This window comes from Haematobia irritans, chromosome 2 (assembly GCF_050003625.1).
Source record: "Haematobia irritans isolate KBUSLIRL chromosome 2, ASM5000362v1, whole genome shotgun sequence".
Classification (NCBI taxonomy): domain Eukaryota; kingdom Metazoa; phylum Arthropoda; class Insecta; order Diptera; family Muscidae; genus Haematobia; species Haematobia irritans.
The window spans coordinates 105,589,603-105,608,009 of NC_134398.1; the positions used below are offsets into that span (position 1 = coordinate 105,589,603).

Here is an 18,407-nt window from a genome sequence, read left to right on the forward strand (position 1 = left end):
AGAGCAATGCAATGGGTATGTTGTGTATATCTGAGCGTGGGGTTGTTTCTATATTATGTTTGTTTTTTCAGTGGTTTGTGTGTGTGTGTTTGATATTCGCGGATGGTTTATTTGTCTGGTTGAGGTATTGTTTTCAATAAAGGGACATGTGTTTTTGTTGTTGTAGGAATGTTTGGGGTTTGCCCGGTTTTCTTTGGCATGCTTCACTTGTGTAGTTGGCGTGGCTGTTGTATCTTTTTAGCAAGGAAATATAAAGGTATGGAATATTTTGGTTTTTGAGATATATTAGCGTTTGCTTGTGAAACCTTTTAAGTGTGTTATTAATATTTTAGCGATGAGATGTACGATGGTGATCGGAAGCTTAGAAAAGTCAATAAGAATGTTCAATATTTAAGAAAAAATGCTGAAATTGAAAGTATATTGAAATTGTTTTATAGAAATTTTTATTATTCAATGTAAAAAATAAAATTCAATTTCAGAGTAACGCCAGATGAATTTGGAAATTTGTTTGTTACATCTCAGCGTATAGTTTAATCATAAATTGTTAAGTATTCTTCTTAAAATTTGGTTTTCTTTTAAAAATAATATTTTTTATGTATATTATTATTTGTTAATTAATCTTTATGGAAACCTGATTAATGTTTTTCTTTGTTAATATATTTAATTTCAGAGCAATCCCAGATGGATTCAGACCAATTTTTATACTCCTCATCGTATAATATAATGGAGAATTGGTAATTTTTCTTTTTAAAATTGACTTTCTAGAATATTTACGTTTTTATGACCATATTATCATCAAAATTACAATATGACCATTTTATCATACAAAATTAATGCCTTAGTTTAGTATTTCGTTAATCAATTTTTTGGAAACCAAATTAATATTTTTAATGTAAAAAACAAATATTTAATTTCAGAATAACCCCTTAACAATTGGGAAATTTTTTTATTACTCCTCTGCTTATAATTTAATAGTGAATTGGTAAGTTTTCTTTAACTTTCTTTTAACCAGAATATTTAGATTTTTATGCATATTATTATTTCTTTAATTAGATTTTTTGGAAACCAATTTGACTTTCTTTTAACTAGTATATTTATTTTATTATTTCCTTCATATCGATAACAACACAGTTTTATGAGGTAATATGACATACTTCATTATTTCTCTAATTGTTTCGGGTTCAAATATACCTACGATGAACAAAAACTAAGGATAAGTAAAAATGTCCAAAACACCGAGTTAAAATAAACTACTTTCTTGTTCCACGTGGCCGTAATTTTTATTCACAAAAACCATTGTATTAAGAACTTTTACCATAAGTTTTTATAATAAAGTACTTTTTCTTAAAGAAAGTTTACTTTTAATGTATGAAAATTTGTATAATAGTATAACGGTTTGTTCCTTTAATTATTTAATTTACCTGTACACCGAAAGAATTCTCTTCGTTAATTTTACGAAGAATTCTTCATTAACTATTCTTCGTGAATTCTACGAACATTTTTCATAAAAACTACGAAAGTTTTTCATAAAAAGTACGAAACATTTTCATAAAAAGAACGAAATGGTTTCATAAAAGTACGAAGATTTTTCATAAAAAGTACGAAGATTCTTCATAAAAAGTACGAATTTTTTTCTTACAAACTACGAAAATTTTGGAAGAACTTTTCTTCGTAAAAAGTACGAAATATTTCGTACTTTTAATTAAAAGTTTCTTTGGTTGTAAAACAATGACAAATTTCTTACTTTTAACGAAATTTTTCGTTCTTTTTACGAAGAAAATTCTGTACTGTGGAATGATTGATTTAAAAATAGTTTAGTCGTCGACATTTTAAATAGGCTATTATTAAAATTTTATTATCGGGTTTCCTAAAAAATAAACAAGTTAACCAAAATAATACTGACTTTTTAACTTGTGTAACGTGTGGGAAATTTATTCAAGAATTTTCATTCTACAAAAATCAAACATAAACCATTTTTCTCTTACCATAGAGCACTAAGTCGAGTGAGACTCATAAATCACTAGCTATCACGGTAAATGGGGGGTTCTTGACTAGCCTCTTACAAGGAGACGTTACGACTTTAATTTAATGAGTCCCTTTTTGCATCCGATTATTACGAAAACTAAATGAGTGAATGAACAGTACTAATAATCTAATATTAAAATGGGGAATTTCATGCATTAATGTTTCGGATACTCATTGGTGACATGTGGTATCCTCTTTCACCCACCCTACCAATATCTTCTTGACTTACATGTTTGTAGAAGATCCCATAACGCCTTTACCCACCAGATAAGAAGAAAAGTCTAATTTTAGCAATTCATTTTTTCAGATTTAATGTATTAAGTAAAAAGAATCATGTAAACATGATATCAATTTTAGTACGTACTTCAATTAACTGTTGAATAATCTTTAATTTAAAGTTAAAGTATAACATAATAGAAAGCAAATATTAAATAACAAAATAAGAACAAAATAGATCACAGTTTTGATTGTTTTGCTGTACAGTAATATGTTATGTAAACTTGAATATGTTACATTGATTGTATTGTTGTATTATTTGTATCTTTTTTCTTCTACGTGATACTATATTCCCAATATTTTTCTCATTTTTACTATGTTTTAATAAATAGCTTATAATTATCATAGAGTACAACTCACCAAATGAATGTAGTACAAAAACAAACTCACAACAGTTGTAGAGGCCTCTGGAACTTATGCGAATGCTGTTATTAGTTTTATGTAATCAATGGGAATAATAAAATTGGGTAAAAAGTTAATATCGTATAGTAGATCAAACCCGAAGATTAGAAAATTAATATTTGTAGCGGATCATCATTTCATTATATACTTTATACATATTATATCATATTATACATACATTTATACACATATGCATATTATAACAATTATACCAAATCATATTATTTCATATTATTGTCATTGCTTGTATTCATTCCTTTATATTCGTTAACATTAGTTTATGCATTGAATTACCTTTAATTTGCACTATATCGATATTATTATTGTTACGTTTTTATATTTAGGCGTTTTTAATTACCCGACAATTAAAACACAGTTCTTTTAAATAACGACAATCTACAATTTATTTACTATGACTTCACACTTTACAATTCGTCCACACTGAAGTTATTCGTTTGACGCTTTAATTAAGACTGACTCGTTAGCAGCATGCGAGCGCTTTTATATATGACGGTGTGGCAATACGAGAACATTCTGGTAGCACCACAATATTCTGGCAACGCCAGAACATTCTTAGACAATGCTAGAAGGATCTACGACCATTAAGTTATTCGTCTGGTGGCTGCCAAACACATACACACTCACATAGATATATGCTCGCATTACTACAACAACAATGACAATAGACAATGAGATGAGAATGCAGAATAACAAAGCAAAGGGGTTGCTATTCTATGAGAGAGTAAGAACTAACATTTCGGTAAGCAAACAAAAGAACATAAAAGAAATTCAGGAAAATACTAGAAAATGAATAGATGATTCCAACAAGTGATAGCGAAGTTTTATCGTTACAATTTGAAATTTTAAATTAACGGAAACTAATTTAAATAAACTTATATCTATAATTATCAAATTCGTAACACTGCCTCCCGCTTAAGCCTGTTCGTCCCGAACAGGCACAGAACCTGTTCCGTAAGGAGCCAATCGTTCCAGATGTACAACTTTCATCTTTGATCTAGGGCTGTCGTCCTTCTGAATCCGGTATACAACATCATTGATCTTCTTGATGACTTTGTATGGGCCTTCCCACTGTGTTTGCAGTTTAGGACACAATCCTTTCTTTCGTTGCGGGTTAAATAGCAGAACCAATTCTTCTTCTTGGAAGCCCTCAGTATTTACAGCACGATCGTATCTCGCCTTCATTCTGTTGCTGACCATTCTTATTTTGTTGCGCACTGATTCGTGAACTTCACCGAAAGTGTTTGGGATGTCGTTTCTGTTTTCTTCCATGGCGAGCTCATTAGGTTTAGCGCCGAATATCAGATCTCCAGGCAACTTCAACTCAGTTCCGAATAGAACATTGGCCGGTGTTCGCGAGGTGGAATCATGAATGGCAGATCTATACGACAGCAAAAACTTTGGTATATGCTCGTCCCAGTCCCTCTGGCCGTTGTCCACTACTTTTCGAAGATGTTCCTCCAGAGTGCGATTAAACCTTTCTACCATGCCATCGGATTGTGGATGTAATGGCGTAGTCCTCGTTTTCTTGATACCAAGGGATTCACACATCTCTTTGAATATGGCCGATTCAAAATTTCTTCCCTGGTCTGAGTGAATCTCGGACGGCACACCGTAGCGACATATCCAGTTATTGTTGACAACATCCACAATCGTTTTTGCCTCTTGGTTTGGAATTGCATACACCTCCGGCCATTTGCTGAAGTAATCCATGACCACAAGGACATAACGGTTTCCAGAATCACTTACTGGGAAAGGGCCTGCCACGTCCATTGCTATTCTTTCAAACGGGGCTCCTGGTCTATATTCTTGCATAGGACCTCGACTTTTCCTTGTTGGACCTTTCGCCTTCATGCACTTCTCGCAATTGGCTACCCATTCAGCAATTGATTTCTGGCATCCAACCCAGTAGAATCGTTGCTTCACTTTCTCGGCTGTTTTGGTTATTCCCAGATGACCTCCACTGGGACCATTATGGAACTCCGCCAAAACGTCTCTTATTTTGGAATCCGGCACGATGATCAAATTTCGGCTGCTCTTGCCATCTTCGCTTTCCCATTTACGTTGCAGGGATCCATTGACTAGAACTAAACTATCCCATTGAGCCCAGTATGCTTTCATAAGTGGACTTTCGGCTGCGATGTCTTTCTTGCTGGGTTTCTTGTTCTCTTCCTTTGCCGAAATAATTTTGTTCAAAATGGGATCTTTACGCTGTTCTGTTGGCCAGTCCACCCCAGATTCGATGTGTAACAGCCGAATATCAACAATCTCCTCCTTATGTTCAGCTTTCGAGCAGTGCTTGCATTCTATACTGCAAGGTCGACGTGACAAAGCGTCAGCGTTACCGTGTTTTCCACCTTTTCTATGCTCGATACTGAAATCATAGCTTTGGAGCCTCTCGATCCAACGTGCCAGTTGAGCTTCCGGATTCTTGAATTGGAGCAACCATCGTAGAGCTGAGTGATCAGTCCTGAGCAAGAAGTGTTGTCCATACAAATATTTATGATAATGTTTTACACCCTCTATGACGGCTAGCAGCTCTCGTCGCGTTACACAGTAGTTCTTTTCGGGCTTGGACAACGTTCGGCTGAAATATCCGATGACCTTCTCCTTGCCGTCTATCTGTTGGGATAGCACACCTCCAATACCATGCGCGCTAGCATCTGTATCCAAAACAAATTTTTCGCCCGGAATAGGATACGCTAGAACAGGAGCTGAACATAAAAGTTCTTTTAAATGTTGGAATGAATCCTCCTGTTCGTCGCTCCACTGGAACTTCTGACCTTTTTGCGTCAATTTATGGAGACTAGCGGCGATGCTGGCGAAGTTTGGGACGAATCGTCGGTAATATGTACATAACCCAAGGAAACTTCTTAATTCGTGGAGATTTCGGGGTCGTGGCCAATCTCTGACAGCTTGGATTTTGTCTTCATCGGTGGATATGCCCTCTGCAGTCACATGATGACCCAGGTATTTCACTTCCCGCTGGAAAAGGGAGCATTTCTTTGCGTTAAGGCGTAGACCAGCGGCTGACAATTGCTGGATAACGTCTTTCAAGTTCTTAAGGTGCTCGTCAAATGTTTTGCCCATCACTATGATGTCGTCCAAGTATATCAAGCACGACTTCCAGTGCAACCCCTTCAGTACCCGCTCCATCAATCTTTCGAAGGTAGCCGGAGCGTTGCAGAGCCCGAACGGCATTACATTGAATTGCCAGAGACCGCCATTAACGCCAAAAGCCGTCTTTTCCTTGTCTTTCTCGGCGATCTCTACTTGCCAATATCCACTCTGCAAATCAAGCGTAGAAAACCATGTTGTTCCGGCTAGTGTGTCCAACGTGTCATCAATGCGTGGAAGCGGATAACTGTCCTTTTTGGTGACATCATTCAGTTTTCTGTAGTCCACGCAGAATCGGGTACTTCCATCTTTCTTTTTGACCAGCACAACTGGGGAACACCAAGGACTTGATGATGGCTCGATCACTCCACTCTCCGCCATTTCCTTTATGAGCTTTTGAACTTCGTCTCTTTTTGCCAGGGGAACACTTCGTGGTGCCTGTTTTATGGGCCTTTCTTCTGCGGTTTTAATTTCATGTTTCACTACAGATGTTCTTCCTTGATTTCCCTTTTCAGAAGCAAAAGCAGAGGCGTTTTTCCGCAACAATTGCTTGGCTTTATTTCTCTCTGACGGCGATAGATGACGTGTCCAAGCCTCAAAATACCCTTCTAGATGTTTTCTCACTGCTCCATGTGTCTTTGATGAGTTGCCTTCCAAATTGACTATTGCCTCGGCTGGTGTACATTTTCCAATATCAGAAAATTTTGCAATTTGCTCATGATTGTCAGACATGTTCAAGACACGAACTGGTATTAGTCTCTCTTCGTTCGTTGTTACCAGGGTATTTGCTATCAAGATGTTGTTGCTTTTGTTTTCTGCTGGTTCAACAACCCACAATTGGCCGACTTCACAATCTCCATTCATAGAAACCCATATAATTGCTTCGGCATTCGGTGGTATAGACTCTGACTGGCTCGTTGTCAAACGTCTGACAGGTGTATTCTCGTCGTATCCCACGTTTACCGTTATTTCGGCATCGCACCATGTCATTACACGACGCTTCATATCCAGATTGAGGCCAAAAGCAATCATGAAATCCGCTCCAATTATAACTTCGTCTACTATATCGGCCACAATGAAATCATAAGTAACGGATTTGTTAGCAATAGTGAATTTTACGGTGACCTTTCCATATACGGTTGCGGGTTCCCCTGTAGCCGTGCGTAGCTTGACTCCAATCAGTGGTGTAACTTTTCCTTTTACTAAATCAGATCTAATGATAGACTTTGATGCACCAGTATCCAACGTCAAAGTACGCTTGTCGCCATTAATAACACCCGCAATAGTTAAATTGTTATTTTTCTGTTGAACTATTGCTATGGAGATGGTGGGGCCATCGTCTGTGGGAGCCAGCTCTTGCCCCGCTGAACTAGCTCGATTTAGTTTAAAGGTGACTCACTTGACTGTGGGGTCACCTTCTTATGGCTATTGTTTAATGGAGATGGTGATGTGGACCTTGACCGTTTGCGTCGTGCTTTGCATTCTCGAGCTAGATGTCCCGGCTTATCACAGTTATAGCATTTGGTCCGGGATTTATTTGCCTCTTGCTTCATTTCTTGCATTGCCTGCTTCATGGCCTCTTTCATCGACTCAATAACGGACTTTGATTCATCACACTCTGTCTCTACTTTACGTACCTTGTGAATTTGAGGCCGCGCTAGCAATCTCGCAGTCTCCTGTGCAAGTGCGAATGTTACTGTTTCAGCGAATGTAGCCTTTTGTGACGCATATGTTGCACATTTTATATCTGGGTCTCGAATTCCATTGACGAAGGTTTCAATCTTGATGCGGTCCACAAGAGGATGACTCTCACCTGGGTATGTCAAAAGCACTAGCCGCTCAACTTCTGTTGCGAAATCTTGTAGGGTTTCATTCGATTTCTGGATTCTTCCTCTCAATTCCATTCTGAAGATGTCCTGCTTGTGCTCTCCACCATACTTGCGTTGAAGTGCCGCTATTACTTCATTATAGTTATTTCTAGAAGCAGCGGGAATGCTTTGTATCACATCAGCAGCATTGCCCTTTAATGCCAATAGAAGTTCAATTGCTTTATCATCGTCATTCCACAAATTTCTACAAGCAACCATTTCGAATTGGAATTTGAAGACATCAAATGACGTTGAGCCATCGAAAACAGGAGTTTTGATTTTTGAGCCCTCGATGACGCGCACTGGAGCACCTTTAATTTCCAGCTCTGACATTTTTTTCTCAAGGTGTAGAAATTTTTCATCGTGAACCACAAATTTCTTATCCAATTCCACAATTTGATTTTCTATATGGTCCACACGTTTCTCCATGCCTTCAGAAATTTGTTGTAATTTTTCGTTGACCATTCTAGAATTTTCGTCGAATTTTTCCTCCAATTTTCTAGAATTTTCTTCCATTTTTCTAGAATTTGCTTCCATTTGTAGGGCATTTTCTTTCAGCAATTTTCTAGAATTTTCTTCCATTTTTCTAGAATTTTCTTCCATTTTTCTAGAATTTTCTTCCATTTTTCTAGAATTTTCTTCCATTTTTCTAGAATTCTCATCCATGATTTTTCTAGAGTTTTCTTCCATCATTTTGCTTAAAACATTGAGCATTGAGGTGTAATCCACAACACTTGAAGCCACAGATGGATTTTCTACACTGCTGGTATTGACGAGTATTGATTCGTCAATGTCCTCCTTATAATCAAACTCATGCGTCGCAATGTCCATATTACGCCGTTCAAACTCTTCCAGTAGACGCTTTTGAAGCTGGGCCTTATTGCCTGTTGTCGGCAGGTCCAGTTTGCTCAATTCCTTTTTTAAGTCTTCCACACGAAGCTCATTAAACTTCATTGTAGATTTTTTTTCGTTATTTCACTTCTGACACCAATTGTTACGTTTTTATATTTAGGCGTTTTTAATTACCCGACAATTAAAACACAGTTCTTTTAAATAACGACAATCTACAATTTATTTACTATGACTTCACACTTTACAATTCGTCCACACTGAAGTTATTCGTTTGACGCTTTAATTAAGACTGACTCGTTAGCAGCATGCGAGCGCTTTTATATATGACGGTGTGGCAATACGAGAACATTCTGGTAGCACCACAATATTCTGGCAACGCCAGAACATTCTTAGACAATGCTAGAAGGATCTACGACCATTAAGTTATTCGTCTGGTGGCTGCCAAACACATACACACTCACATAGATATATGCTCGCATTACTACAACAACAATGACAATAGACAATGAGATGAGAATGCAGAATAACAAAGCAAAGGGGTTGCTATTCTATGAGAGAGTAAGAACTAACATTTCGGTAAGCAAACAAAAGAACATAAAAGAAATTCAGGAAAATACTAGAAAATGAATAGATGATTCCAACAAGTGATAGCGAAGTTTTATCGTTACAATTTGAAATTTTAAATTAACGGAAACTAATTTAAATAAACTTATATCTATAATTATCAAATTCGTAACATTATTTTATGCGACATTGACAACACTGAGAATGAACGAATCATCGATTATTTCGTTAAGTTTTATTTTATGTTGTCTTGGTTTACCTATAAAACCAGCAGTCAAGCAATGATTTGTTCATTCTCTTTCAACAGGTTGGTAGGTGCACATCGGCTGGAGCAAGCTGTAGCCGACAAGCATACGTGATCGTTATAAGCGGTCGTTGCTTGTTGTCACTGTTTGTCTCTATGCGCTGCTATGCGAACGACTTGTACAAAGATTCGTGGTTGCTATCAATGATTATAAATTGTAGGAAGATAGGAAATTAATTACTGAGGAGATCGAACCATTTACCAGATTAGTTTAATACTTGAACCTAACGCGTATACGACAAGTATTGACATAGAATTAAAATGCAAACAAAAAGTAATTAAGTGCACGAAATAAATTTCCATAAAGGGGAAAATGTATTTTTTTTGTCGTTGCCTAAAATTTAACATTGTTTCATTAAGAAAATTAAATTTTTCATTTAAAAAATAAAAACGAAAAACAACTAAAAGATTACAAACATGTATTGGACTAACATGGTAAATGCAACATTTGGTATGACGCAAGCCAATTTCCTATCTTCCTCAAGTCTATAATCTTTGGTTGCTATTGGCGGCCATCTCAATGTGCATTGTTTTTCGTAGGACTGTGGTAAACAAACATTGAAGCAAAGCAAGTCGCGAGGTTGCTTTTAGTGCCCGCTTCTTGTTTGCTTAAATGTTTGTATGATTTATGCAGATAATATGAGCTATTAGGTTTTCATTCATTCTCTTTCAACAGGATACTCTTTTCAACAATAATATTTCAAGCCTGTACGTATATAGCGGATTATTCAAAAAAGAGAACTTCTTTGTGAATTTGAAATTGGAAACCATTGGCTTATTCATCCGAAAGGCTTTTTCCTATCGTCTGGCGCCCATTAAAATAAACAAACCAACGCTTTAATTTGGTATATTTTAGTAATCTTCACTATTCCCCGCTAAAAATTGACGCCCAACTGCGTGGCCTAAAACATGCCTAAAAAGCCGAGCTAAAAATTGTTTTTCTTTTATACAATACATTGGAAGGAGATGCTATGAAATGGTGGAGCGGTGTAAGGGCTAATGCTAAGACGTTTTCCGATGTCATAAAGATGATACGTGATGCATTCTCGCCGCCAAAACCAGCATGGCGCATCTACTCTGAAATCAATGAGTGCCGGCAACAGAAGAGTGAGCCTACAGATAGTTTCATACGTAAAAAAGAACACTTTTTGCTCAATTGCCGAATATCCCTTCTGAAGCCGATCAAATTGATATTATCTTTGGAATGATACACTCCCAGATAAGAGAGAGGTTGTATCGTCATAAGGTAGCCAGATTTGATGAGTTGCTAGCAGATGCGAGAGAGACCGAGCAGGTTATACGTGAACGCAAGATGGTGAACTCCGACGATGGTGATGGAGGTCCCCAAGGCGGTCCGAAAAATGTACATTTTGCCGAAAGAAAGGGCATATATCTGAAAATTGCTTTAAACGACAATATGTAGTAACAGAAGCTGCGAAGGAAGCTAAAGCCGATATATTAACACCGAAGTTAGCATGCTTTGACTGCAATACTCCTGGATATGTTCGGTCAAACTGTCCAATATGCAGCAATATTCCACGAAAGAGTGCACCCGCAGCTATAAGTTTCAATTCTTTGGGATTGTGTATAGGAAGAGACATACCAGCAGTTAACGTCGAACTTTTTGGCGTACCTGGCCAAGCGTTCTTCGACTCCGGTGCCAAAACAAGTGTTGCCAGTTCCAATTTAAGACGAATAATGGAATACAAAGGTTGCGAGTACGAGACGGTAGACTGTAAAACTACCCTTGCTGACGGTTCAACCAACATTCGCAAGTTGTCAGAAACAACTTGTAAGATAGTCATTGGTGGAAGATGTCTCAACATAAAGTTTCTCATATTTCCTGAAGACACTAATAACCGAACCCTACTTGGAACCGATTTCTTGGAACAAGCTCAAATTGTCCTAAATATGGGTCAGCGGTACTGGCATTTTGAAGGATGTCCATCCATTTGAAGAAGAATGGCCCTTGGAGCTAAACTTGCTCGAAACCATTAAGGTAGTAGAATCACGACCCAAGCGTAAACCAGAGGTAGTTCCAACGGAACGGACTGAATCAAAGTTTGTGACACCTAAAAGAGTCTGCCAAAACTATGTATCGGACTTCGAATCGTATGGTCCCGACTACCATCCGCAGACCGATTACTCTCCTCATTCTATTCAAGATATTTTTAGAGATGCGATTCCCAATGACATGATAGCTCCAGAAAGACCAAAGAAGATGAGTCTATTTAAGGGTGTAAATCTCATTATCGAGAATACCGAATATGAAGATCCTGGGTTTGTCCCACTTTACCTTCTACAGCATGAAATTGTCGAAACCCCCGTTAATGCTAATAATATTATTGGAGACCAACCATTACTTTTCTTTGATAGAATATCATGTAACTCGACTGTTGAAAACCATGGGGAGAAACACCCTATGATAATGAGCTGTTTAGATTTTAATCCCACAAACTCGAAATTATCGTTGAACGCAAATATCGTTGAATTACATGCGATTTGTCGCGTATGCGTTTGTTTCCCTTTAGGCATGGGGAAGATGTAAACATTGATGTCTAATTGCACACAAAAAATATCTATGAAAATCAGGGAATGTAAAGTTGAATGTGTCTTTTAATTCTTCTTTTGTTTTAGATTTTTTCAGTATTTGTTAGTATTTGTTATTTTGAGAAGAAATGTTTATTTATAAAGGGATATATATATTTCATTCCTGGAAGAAACATATAGTATACCCATTTGAAATTGAAGTCCCAATTGAATTCTAAACCCGGACTTAATTCAAACGCACGGAGTTTTACAACATTTTTTGATACAAACGGAAAACAGAAAAGAAACGCACAATTAATACGTTGTAAATTTTTTAGAGTTATAAAAAAAGTAAAACATAATTAATATAAACAGAAAAGAATACAAATTTGTTTTTAAACAAAAGAGAAAACAGAATCGTACAGATTAAGAAATTGCGATTTGTTTTTTGTGTTACAAAAATAATTAATAAATAAAAGGTTTATTTATAAGATTTTAAAAAGCATTTGAAATAACTTTGAGCCAAAATGGAATCCCAAATGTTAACATGCAACGTATGCAAAAAAAAATGAAAATCAAAATGTATTCCAAAAACATTTACAAACACACAAAACGTGTAGTTTATGTGGTTTGATGGTGCAAAATGTCTATGCACTAAAATTGCATATGGAATTTCATGAAGTGACAATGCATAGACAAGATTTTGCACTTGCGATACACACAGAAAAAAAGTGTCTTGTAAATTTAAGGACCATTTTAACTTTCACATAGTTCAACAAATGTACTGCAATGTAGTTCATTTTTCGTAACCACAACGAAAATTAACTTAGCTAAAGGAAAACTTATAAAAATTCAGTAAATGTTTTTTAGTTCACTAACTACGAGATGGGAAGGATTTTTCCTTAAATAAATTTCCAACACAGTAGTTAATGCATCGTTGATTCTATTATAAAAATACATGGGCAATATAAAAATCTTACTACGAAATGTGGACAATTTACTAAGAAAATATTTTGTATGGAAAAAAATTTTTGTAGTAAAAATTAACTTAACGCCATTACCGATTCGTACGATGGCTACCTACAGATTATTTCCATTTTTATTATATGTTGGAGTGTTTTTACTCACATTGAAAATTTTAGATAAAGTAGAATAAAAAGTAGTTAATATAATCCTTGACGGGTGTATATAATTTTTTTATAGATTCCTGATACCTTAACTTATAGATAGAATTCCAACTAATCAATAAACGTGCTACTGGAAAATGTGAGTGCATCATGGAAGGGAGTTTTTAGAGACAATTTGCGTATATCTCGTATGATTGTTTGTGTTTGTTATTGCGTCATTTATGTTGTTGTTGGTTGTTTTGATTCTAGAGACAATGGAATGTTCCTTGTGTGTTGTTGGTATCTTTTGTGGTGAGAGTTGTTTTCTTGCAATAGCGAGATTAGAAAGGGATCGTGTGTGTGTGGAGTTGTTTTTCTTTACGGCAGGTATGTATGTAGCCTTTATGACTATTTGTGTCTTTGAGTTTTATTGTTGCATTCAGTTATGTTGATGCATTTATGAAGTGCACACGTGGATTTAATTTTTCAAAATTGTACGTGCGGCATTGGTGTTTATTAATGAAAGTACATTTATTCGAAACATTTTAGAAACTGAGAAGTGAACGATGTGATGTTAGAGTAATCAAAAACGCTTTTTTATTGATAAAAACAAATAGCAGATTAAGGAACTGTATATTTCTGTTAATAGTTTAAAATTAGTGCGGATTTTTAATTGATTTACATAAAAAATATACAACATGATTGGTAATAGGTTGATCTATATTTATTTTACATCTGGATCACAGGTTGGAGATGCAACCATTTTTTTGAATCTATATTTTTATGCTACAGCAATTCCTACAGGTGAGTACTAAGTTCGAGTTTAGCCGCTAAAATTAAAAATAAATTACTAAGAAAAGTATAAAATTATACGTCTTCGATACAAATTTAAATATAACTTGATGGAGAATAGCCCAAACCAAGTTTTTTATAATGGATTATTAAATAAAACTTATCATGAAAATTGCGATTTTAGCCTCTAAACTCGAACTTAATATCCACCTTAAATCATAAGCGTAGGAAGGCCTCTGGGGAGGGGGCTTAGACCCCCCCAGAAAAATTTTAGCCCCCCAGAATTTGAAACTCTATTTATGATTTTCCATTTTTCAATAAATGTCAATAGTTTTTTTAATTTTTATAAAAATTAAACAAGTATATACAATCGCACAAAGTTCCGCTAAAGACTTTCATGAACAATCGAATTACTTGGTTTGTGGTAGCAGTTGCCGATGGCAATGTTTGAAGTCAGATATTTATGAAATAAAGCTGTGGTTGAACTTATGTTTGATTTAGTTTCATAAATGAATATCTTAATAATGCTGTAAAAAAGCGTTGCCAGAAAAGTAGTGAAAATGTTCTTTTTGGGTCTAAAAGTGGTGCAAAATTGGCGGAGAAGCAATGAATGTAATATGAGCTTGTCATAGGACAAATGTCCACCATTTCAACAGCCGTTGCACTGCACTTGCATCACTTCTTAAGGTGATATCCGAATTCAGTGTTTTGAATGTGACTTAAAAAGTTTTGTGATATTTTCCCAAATAAATAATTTTTATATTGTTTTTATAATTTTTAATGCATTCTGACGCTTGTTTGAAACGTTTTTCCTCGAATAATTTCCAAAATTTCGATTTTTCTATCATGGATTTATCAGTTTTTTGGCAAAGTTTGAATAATTTGTACCAATTTATTTATTCTTACTCTTTTTAACTATTTGAAAAAAAAAAGAAAACAAAAAATTACACATTAAAATATGAAGGTAAGTAAAATATGTAGTTAAAATAATTGAGGATATTTTTGGAAGTACTTTTAAAGTTGTGCCTTTAGAACAACTCACATTTTTTTTTGCTGGGAAAAGTGTGGAACTACTTTTAGTTGCTTTATAATAAATTAATTGTCGAGTTATTTTGATGTCTAATTTTTTATTCAATTTTATGAAATAAAACATTAATTGAACCTATAAGTTCAGTCTATAAATTTTTAGCTAGGGGGGCTATAGCCCCCCCTAGGAAAATTGTCTAGCTACGCTAATGCCTTAAATACTAAATGCTATACTGACAATTGGAAATTATGTCTAATTTTATAATATTTTTTATTTCAAATATATTCTGAGAATAATTTCAAAAACGTCCCATTAATCCATGGATATGATTCCAATAATGTACCAACTGGATGGATTTTTCAATGTGGTAAGTTTTTCTATAAACGGTATTTTGTCCGTTTTTTATAAAACCAAAATTTCAATTTATTAAAAATTATTATTTTCACTTGAATGTAGACAGGTCTTGTAATGGTAATTTTTTGAATATTCTTACTGTTTAATGCTAACTATGCTGATATCCTTATTGGCTCTAGGAAATACTCTTGAAAACCGTAAGTAAAAAATCAATATGAACGATAGAATTTGATAATATTTTTCTTATATTTTGTATAACTTTGCAATTTCAGATGCTTATAAGACAAATCCGCCCAACAAAAGTTAGCAAAAATCGATGAAATTGGACAATTCAATTGAATATAGCAACTTATGAAACATATATCTTTCATATGGATAGAAAACATGGAAATTTAAAATAATTAGTTTGGTCCTAATAAAATAGAATATTACTCTTTTGAAGAAGCAATTACTAACTACCGACAAGTAACTGCATCCAACGTACTAATAAAAATATTTCCTTTATTGTATATCATAACCCATAGTTTTGTGTAATATAATAATAATTTTTTGAAATAAAATACTGGTGGTTATAGAAAATTGACTTGTTTTGTATGAAAAATTTCTAAGTTGTATACAGGCTTGTTGTACCTTTGATTCCTCAATTTCTCTACTTTTTTGAAAATTATACCGACAAACAGTTCATTTCAAACCAATTTCTTAATACAGGTTTCCCAAAAAATTTTTAATTTTTCCGGATAGCAGGAATATTTTGAATTAGTTTAACTATATTCTTCCCACAGCATAGTAATAATGAACTAAAATACGATGCAATGCATGAACTAATTTATAAGAAAATCACGAACTTATCTAGATGAAAAAAATCTTTGGCGCCAAATCATGGTCATTCTTACTATGGGTTAGTTCATTTTTCATAAAAAATAGTAAACTTTTTTTTCGGTGCACAAAAGTCTGAATATAAATTTCCAACTAATTGGGGAATACATAAAGTTGGGTGGTGCAATACATGTACCATGTATCAAAAATGCAAAGACTGGTTATGACATACAACATTGAGGATTTTATTAAATTGAGGAAATAAAGAGCCAAATGGCGGATTTCCAGGAAAGAGTCTCTGGATGGACTTCGAGTCGAATTGAAAAATTAGAAATCAACATCAATAAATGGTTTGGCTTTTGTGGTTCCCAATATGTACCAACGCCACCAAAATTATATTCCAAAAAAGCATGTATTAATGTCAGAAATATGGACGAATACTGCTTCAAATGGAGTGTCATTTCGGCGTTAACATTCCCAAAAGCGTCCCACCCAACGATAATTTCTTCATATCGAGTTGATATCAGTCAGCCGAATATTTTGTTGGAAAACAATATACATTTAAATTTTGATGGGCTAGAATTCCCTATGCCTGTGCAAGACATCCCAAAATTTGAAAAGCAGAACCCAAGAATTAGTGTTAATGTATACGGGTATGACCGGAAAGATGATATTGTTATAGGACCATATATCGCATAATGTCGCATAATGGGTAAAGGACATTACATTTGGGTCAAAGACATGTCAAGGTAAGAAAAAGAAATCCTTCATTTCATATTTTACTTTAATATTAACAAAATATTTTTATTTTATTTAATTATAGATTGGTATCATCACAGTTGTCCAAAAATGATGAAAAACTAAAAATTTGTGACAGATGCCTGCAGTATACATCGAACTCCGATAAGTGGTCGAACCATATAAAGGAATGCTCCAGCATTGTAACCTCCGTACCGGATAGAAGAATTAGGAATTAGTGTTAATGTATACGGGTATGACCGGAAAGATGATATTTTTATAGGACCATATCATATATCGCATAATGTTGTTCCCAATGGGGTGCACATTAAGTTGTTGGTGAGTGGGGGTAAAGGACATTACATTTGGGTCAAAGACATTTCAAGGTAAGAAAAAGAAATACTTCATTTCATTTTTTACTTTAATACTAACAAAATATTTGTATTTTATTTTATTATAGATTGGTATCATCACAGTTGTCCAAAAATGGTAAACAACTAAAAATTTGTGACAGATGCCTGCAGTATATATCGAACTCCGATAAGTGGTCGAACCATCTAAAGGAATGCTCCAGCATTGTAACCTCCGTACCGGATAGAGGTAATAGTTTTATACGTTTGAAGAATGTAAGTAAAACGATGGACGTCCCTTTCGTTGTATATGCCGATTTTGAGTGTATACACCCAGAGAAATGGTTGGTTGGAATTCGAGCAGGATAACAGATAGATTATTGGAACTCATATTATTTAGTTGTGTGGACTATTTGTCAGTTATTTATTTGATCTGATTGTTAGTATAACCAAAAAAGTATCAATGGTACCAAATGGTAGTACACACGACCAAATATTAGTCGTTCTACATCTATGCAAGTAAAAAAGTATTCGTTCTATTTTGCTCTGTCATGGCAACTTATTTGTTTTTTCAAAGTATCCACAGAACAAATAATTTGGTTGTGTTAACAGATTCGATAGTTATAAATGGAAATTGTAGGTATTGTTGTTCCAACAATCATTTGGGTGCCTTAACTTATAGAGTTTATAATTAAAATAATTTTTAGAAGACGAAATTTGTAACCAAATATCATGCAGAAAATCACAGAATTTATATCCACGAAAGCGGCTTCGAATGTTTTTTACAAGTCGCATAAATCACGCATGCGAAAACAAATTTAAGCCAATTCTTTTGTACTTTGCATGCTCAATAAAAAAACATGTTTGACAATATGTTTGTTGGCAATTGGTAAAAATCAAAATATAAAATAAAAACCTAATTAAATTCTCTGCTTAACGAATTGGATCTGCGCCTGCATCTGTAAGTGGTAAGTAAAATCTTTAAATGCGTTATTATATGTGTGTTAAATATGTTATATATTTTGCATTCATTAGATTATATACTCGTACAATGGCGATGTTTTTAAATGTTGTTTTCAAAGGCAAAAAAGATATATTAAAAATAGCTGGACAAATCCTACTGCCGAAATAATCCATAAAGAAGGTAAGTACATATTATATCACCATTAACCATTATATTATGTTGGGGTCATGCACTGGATACTAAGAACTTTTATTTACTTTCCATCAGTAAGAAATGTGCTGATGAAAAATACGACGTGAGTCATC

At 34.6% G+C, this 18,407-nt stretch overlaps 1 long non-coding RNA gene across 1 annotated transcript; it reads left to right on the top strand.

Moving 5' to 3' along the window:
• The first annotated feature begins 213 nt into the window (after positions 1-213).
• Positions 214-1,353, top strand: LOC142223629 (uncharacterized). The gene is made up of 5 exons (XR_012718835.1): positions 214-415; positions 480-543; positions 671-734; positions 918-982; positions 1,132-1,353. It is a non-coding gene; the product is annotated as an uncharacterized LOC142223629 (long non-coding RNA).
• The last annotated feature ends 17,054 nt before the right edge of the window (positions 1,354-18,407 follow it).